This window comes from Cynara cardunculus, assembly GCF_001531365.2.
Source record: "Cynara cardunculus var. scolymus isolate 2C chromosome LG 8, CcrdV1, whole genome shotgun sequence".
NCBI lineage: Eukaryota > Viridiplantae > Streptophyta > Magnoliopsida > Asterales > Asteraceae > Cynara > Cynara cardunculus.
Window position 1 is genome coordinate 10710621 of NC_037535.1, and position 5788 is coordinate 10716408.

Genomic DNA, 5788 nt, shown 5'->3' on the forward strand with positions numbered 1-5788 from the left:
ATTGCAAACAACTCTGTTCTTCACTCCAAGACCAAACATATTGAGATCCGATATCATTTTATCAGAGATCATGTTATGAATGGTGATATTGAACTTCATTTCATTCCAACTGAGTATCAACTCGCTGACCTTTTCACCAAGCCTCTTGAAGAGACAAGATCTAATATCTTGATCAGCGAATTGGAGATGTTGAACACTGAAGATTAACCTTCAGTCATTAAACATTACTCAGTAAGTGAAATGATTCAGTGCTCTATCCCTAACACTGAACTCTTGAGTAAATATATCTATCTCTAAGGTATGATTACTCTTCTCTTTTCACAGCTTAAAACTTTCACTGAATCTTTCTCTTTTTCAGTGATAAAATGTTTTAAAAGGTGGTCACAGTGACCACATCTTCAAGTATATCTTTATACTTATCTTAGAAATCTAAAAGATACTGAAACTTTTCTTATCAGTGACCAAAAATTTTTTTAAATGCCAGTTTCAGTGACTCTCTTCACTAAAACCTGATGTCTTAAAACCATCATTGAATACTTTCTCTTTTTTTCAGTGCTAAATTTTTTTAAATAGAGTTTTCAGTACCCTTTTAATTGAATGACTCTTCATATTCTTAAAAAAAAATTTGTTTTTAAAAGAAAATAGTTAATGCATCGTCTTTATGACGACATTCTCTGTTTCCTATGAGCGACAATTTGAGACGCACAAAATGATCTGTCATTACGCTACCTCATAAAATATCATCCAATCGTGGATGAGAACGTGACATATTTCTCATTATGACCACTTTCCCGAACCATCATCTTTTTTCTCTCTCATATTTCTTCTCTCTCCTCCTACCTATAAATATGAGATTTCTTCTTCACTTTTCTCTTTACGCTTTCAAAATTCTTAGACGAACTTCTGCTAAGATTTCTCCAAAGCAAGAACTCTCTCATCTTCAAACCTTTCGACCTTTCTTCTTGAACTTTAAAGGTCAGAATCTTCTTACCATTATAAGAAATGTGTTTAATATGATTAAGAACTTTGTTTTCTTAATGTATTGAACTGTAAAGGGTTTTAATCATCTCTTTCTTGATTATTAATCTTGTTTCTTTATACACATTCTACTTGAAAAGCCCTAATCTTTTAAAGATTTTTCAAATGAAGTTTTTCCTTGTTTAAAAACTTTTTCTATACTCTTTAACCATAAACTTTTGGCTTATTTCTAACAAATCTGTTTCTTCCTGTTTATTTTACTTCTTTAACAATAAACAGATGGCTGCCAAGAACGTCAACTTCTCCATTGACAAGATCTCTATCAAGGCCAACAACCACATTGCCTTGTTAGAGATACCCTCCACAAGAGCACATTACCAAGAGGCGACTGACTTCCTCAAACAGTTGTCCTTAGGCTATGCTCTCAACCATGAGCCCCTCATGGTCAAGGAACTCCTTCAGCAGTTCTGGTACACTGTTGAGGTTGTCGAAGTCCAAAACGATGCTGGATGCAGAATGGAGCAAATCCATTTCATTTTCAACCACATGGATGTGAACTTTGGGGTTTCTACATTCCGCTCAGCCCTCCGTCTTCCCAAGGGTCCCTTCGACAGCGAACCCTCCTCCACAGAGATCATCAATTTTCTTGACGCCATAAGCTATCAGTGGCCAATGAAGAAGGACTCCAACGCCCCTCTCAAGTCCTTGACGAAGATTGAGAAAAACAGGATGTCAGCTGTCCGGCAATACCTGTTTTATCATTTCATCCAGTGCATGGGTGGAAAAACTGGAGGTCAGGACCAGGCCTCTAGGATCACCTTGATCATAGGCGTATCTGCGATTCAGTGTCGCAATATAATTATGTTGCGGTCATTTTCGATGACCTGGTGCTTAAGCTGAACAAGCGCCAGCGAGAAAAGGTGGTGCTTTACACTAGGTTTCTTTCGATGATATTGACTAAGATCTTCAAGAGTCTTTACCCCAAAGAAGGAAACCTTCCAGCTTTCGGGCTTGGATCCAAAATTCTAGATCATAAGCTGAGGGACAGTGATGTGGCACTTTCTTCCATTGTGTCCATCACTACCTCTTCTTCTTAGGTGGCCATGACAAGGGCAAACCCCCCCCCCCCCGTCTAGCCAAGCCACCAAAACCCCTTCAAAACGACTCTCTCAACCAACTCTTGGTTCTCCTCATAGAGCCAAGATGTCCAAAAAGGGGACAACCACGTCACTAGCTAGGGCCTCTCAAAAGGCTTCAGTTATTGAAACTAGCCTTAYCCCCGAGGCATCTTCTGTTCACCCTCCCAGCTCTTCAGTGATTTCTCCCATCACTGTCGTATCAATGGTACCTTCACCAACCACATAAGTGACCCAAATCACTGAAAATGTAAATATCAGTGCCACCACTGCTGAACACCCACGTCTCTTCTCGACCATTTTCTCTTCTCCTCCTTCCTTGGTCTTTACACATATCGATGATGTATCAGTGACTGCCCTTCCTGATATTGAGACGTGCACCACTGGACCTGAGGTTACTTCTTTTGATGCTCCTCAATATACGGATGTCCATCCTATCGAGGACATCTTTGCTCATGCCAGTGATGATCCTTTAGATGTCACTGCGGCCCATCAGGTATTCCATCTTCCTACCCTTTCTTTTCTTCTAACCNACTCTTGGTTCTCCTCAGAGAGCCAAGAAAGCCAAAAAGGGGACAACTACGTCTCTAACTGGGGCCTCTCAAAAGGCTTCAGTTGTTGAAACTAGCCTTACCCCCGAGGCACTTTCTGTTAACCCTCCCAGCTCTCTTCAGTGATTTCTCCTATCACTGTCGTATCAGTGGTACCTTCACCAATCACTTCAGTGACCCAAATCACTGAAAGTAGATATCAGTGCCGCCATCGCTGAACACCTACGTCTCTTCTCAACCATTTTCTCTTCTCCTCCTTCCTTGGTCTTTACACATGTCGATGATGTATCAACAACTGTCCTTCCTAATATTGAGACGCACACCACTGGACCTGAGGCTGCTCCTCTTGATGCTCCTCAGCATACGGATGTCCATCTTCTCGAGGACATCTTTGCTCATGCCATTGACAATCCTTTAGATGTCACTGAAGGCCCTTCAGGTATTCCATCTTCCTACCCTTTCTTTTCTTCTAACCTTGAGCCTTCAGTTCACACTTCTTCTTTTGCAGGTCCTTCTTCGATGCATCAGCCTGATACTTAGGAAGCGACAGAGGAGGAAAGAGAGAAAGATGATGGAGGAGATGAAGTAATTGATGATGACTATGATATGTCATCTGATATCAAGCTTCTCATTCCTGCCGTTCATACCGTCCTCTCCAGGATCAACGAAGTTCACCAAGAGATGCCCCATCAAGGCGATCTTGATGCGAACTTCCTTGCTCTCCAGGCGGATGTTCAAGAAGTTCAGAGTCATCTTCTGATTCTCCAAGAAGTTGTTCAAGCCAACAACGACGCCATTGCTGTTCTTCACAGCAGGGCTGACAATGCTCAGGCTATCGCTGATCAGCAGATTGGTCTTCTTCAACAAATCCTGGATGCTGTCCGTCAACCAGCTCTAGTGATTGCACCTTCTTTCTCTGCCAATGATCGCACTCAGCTCCATGAGACGCGTGAGCCAATGACCACTCTAGCCAATGCTTTGCAAAGGCTGGAGGATTCAATGGTTCTCCAACGTTAGCGCTTGGACGAACTCTCTGGCCAATTCTCTCAAGTCTTAGCCAGAGAGGGGGAGATGAGGTCCAATGCTGGTGAATCATCCGATGCTACTCCTACGACTTCTCAGGCCGTTGGTCTAGTATCAGCTTCAGTTGAAGTTGAGGCTGAGGCTCTTAGAGCTGAACCAATCGCTGCTCCTGTAATCCCTACCACCGAAGCTGCTCTAGTTGAAGTTATAGATGTCATCCCTAGCGATGATGCCCATACCATCGTTGTTGCTGGTGATGGTGATGATGATGTTGATGAAGATGAAGATGATGATGATGAAGAAGACAATGATGAACCTGTCATTCCAGACACCGGAGATGATTTAGATGGTGACGACGATGATGATGATGAAGATGACTTTACCATCAAGTTYCAGAARCCATCAAYMRTCACCAAAGGTGTTACTCTCGGGGATTCCGCATCCCAGGGGGAGCAAAGGCAAGGTGAATCGACTCCATCAGGGAACCAGGACCCCAAGTCGAAAGGCAAGGTGGTCGCTGAAGAAGGTAACTTGAAGGTATTATTCAAAATCCCTCAACAACCCTTTTTTAAGACTCTACCTCTCAGGTAGCGATTACTTCATAATATCAACTTTATATTCCATCAACAACCTGCGGTCGACTAGAGCGGGTACCTGATCAACCCGTCTCTTGTGCTTCAACCGACCAGCAGATGTCTCAGCTGAAGGAGTCACTCGACCAGACTAGAGTAAAAATCCCTCTTCGTACCTCTAGTGGTGGTGAGTTTGACTTCTTATCTGAAGCTGAAAGACTCGAGGGATTAAGGGCTGAAGAAGAGCTAGAACTTCAAAAAAAAAAACAGACTGAAGACAGCTTGAAACTGGCTAAGTCACTAGCTGAAACAGTCCTTCCCAAGAAAAGGTCCAAGAAAACGGTGAATGATGTCCAAGCCCAGGCTAAACTTCTTTCGATTGCAGAAGCTGAACGCGAGAAGAAGCTGAAGCTGGTGGATAAGGACAAGCAATGGAGCAAAGCAAAACTGAAAAAGAGACTCAGTCCCGGCCCAATTATCAGCGTCAGCATCAACGGACGTTCTAAAGATGGTGGAACACTAGTCTCAATGCTCATCACCAGGGACAATCTTGATGCCGTTACCGTGTACCCTTCCTACCTTGGCCGCTATGGATACAACGAATGGATGGAGATCAGACAAGCCATTCAGCAATCTAAGTCGAGACACAAGACACTTATCTAGGACACCATCAACGAGCTCATCAAAAGGATGTCCAGGTATGTCAAGGTCCCTGATCGGCCAACTCTGAAGAAATGTGGGAAAAAGAAACAAAAACTCTATGATCCTAATGAAGGACCATTCCTAAGGAACGAACATGAAACAAGGTTCTCCTTAGATGAAGTCCTGAAGGCTCATAAGAGTACATACATTTCTATGTTGAATCTTGACTTGCCAGATAAAGGTCCCTATACACCCAACTCTGTGCATTTTAAATATGAGTTAGGAGTTATATTCCTTGACTATGAAGATGAAGTCAGATTTCAGAGAATGTCAGAGCTACATCTATGTCCAATGGATAATTTGATTTATCTTTTGCTCTGGATAGATGATAGCATGCTTGGAAAAGTCATAGATCTGAAGATACGAAGAGAATTCCTACGTCGAAGAAAACTTGGTGAAAGTGTACCTGGGTACATAGATCTAAGATCTCTAGATTAGTTTCTCTTTGTAACAACTTTCCACTTTTCCTTGTAACTTCATGTACTATATCTCCTGTCAGTGATTATACTAATATTCTGTAAGTTCTGGACATGTACTGTAATACTTGTAATATTTCCTATGATTAATAAAATAAGTATTCGCATTCACTGACAATCTACGTCAGTGAATAAACTTTCAATTTCAGTTTCCGTACTTATAATTTTCTTAGATATAACTTAAGAAAAATTATCAAGCTGAGACTGACCAAACTGAAAAAAATCTCAAAATAGTAAAAAGGGACATGTATTTTATATGTAACTTTTTCCTTACTATTATTTGATAAGATAACCTTCTTTATGTTATCTTGATATCATCAAATAGGGGGAGATTGTTGATCCTCTCTCTC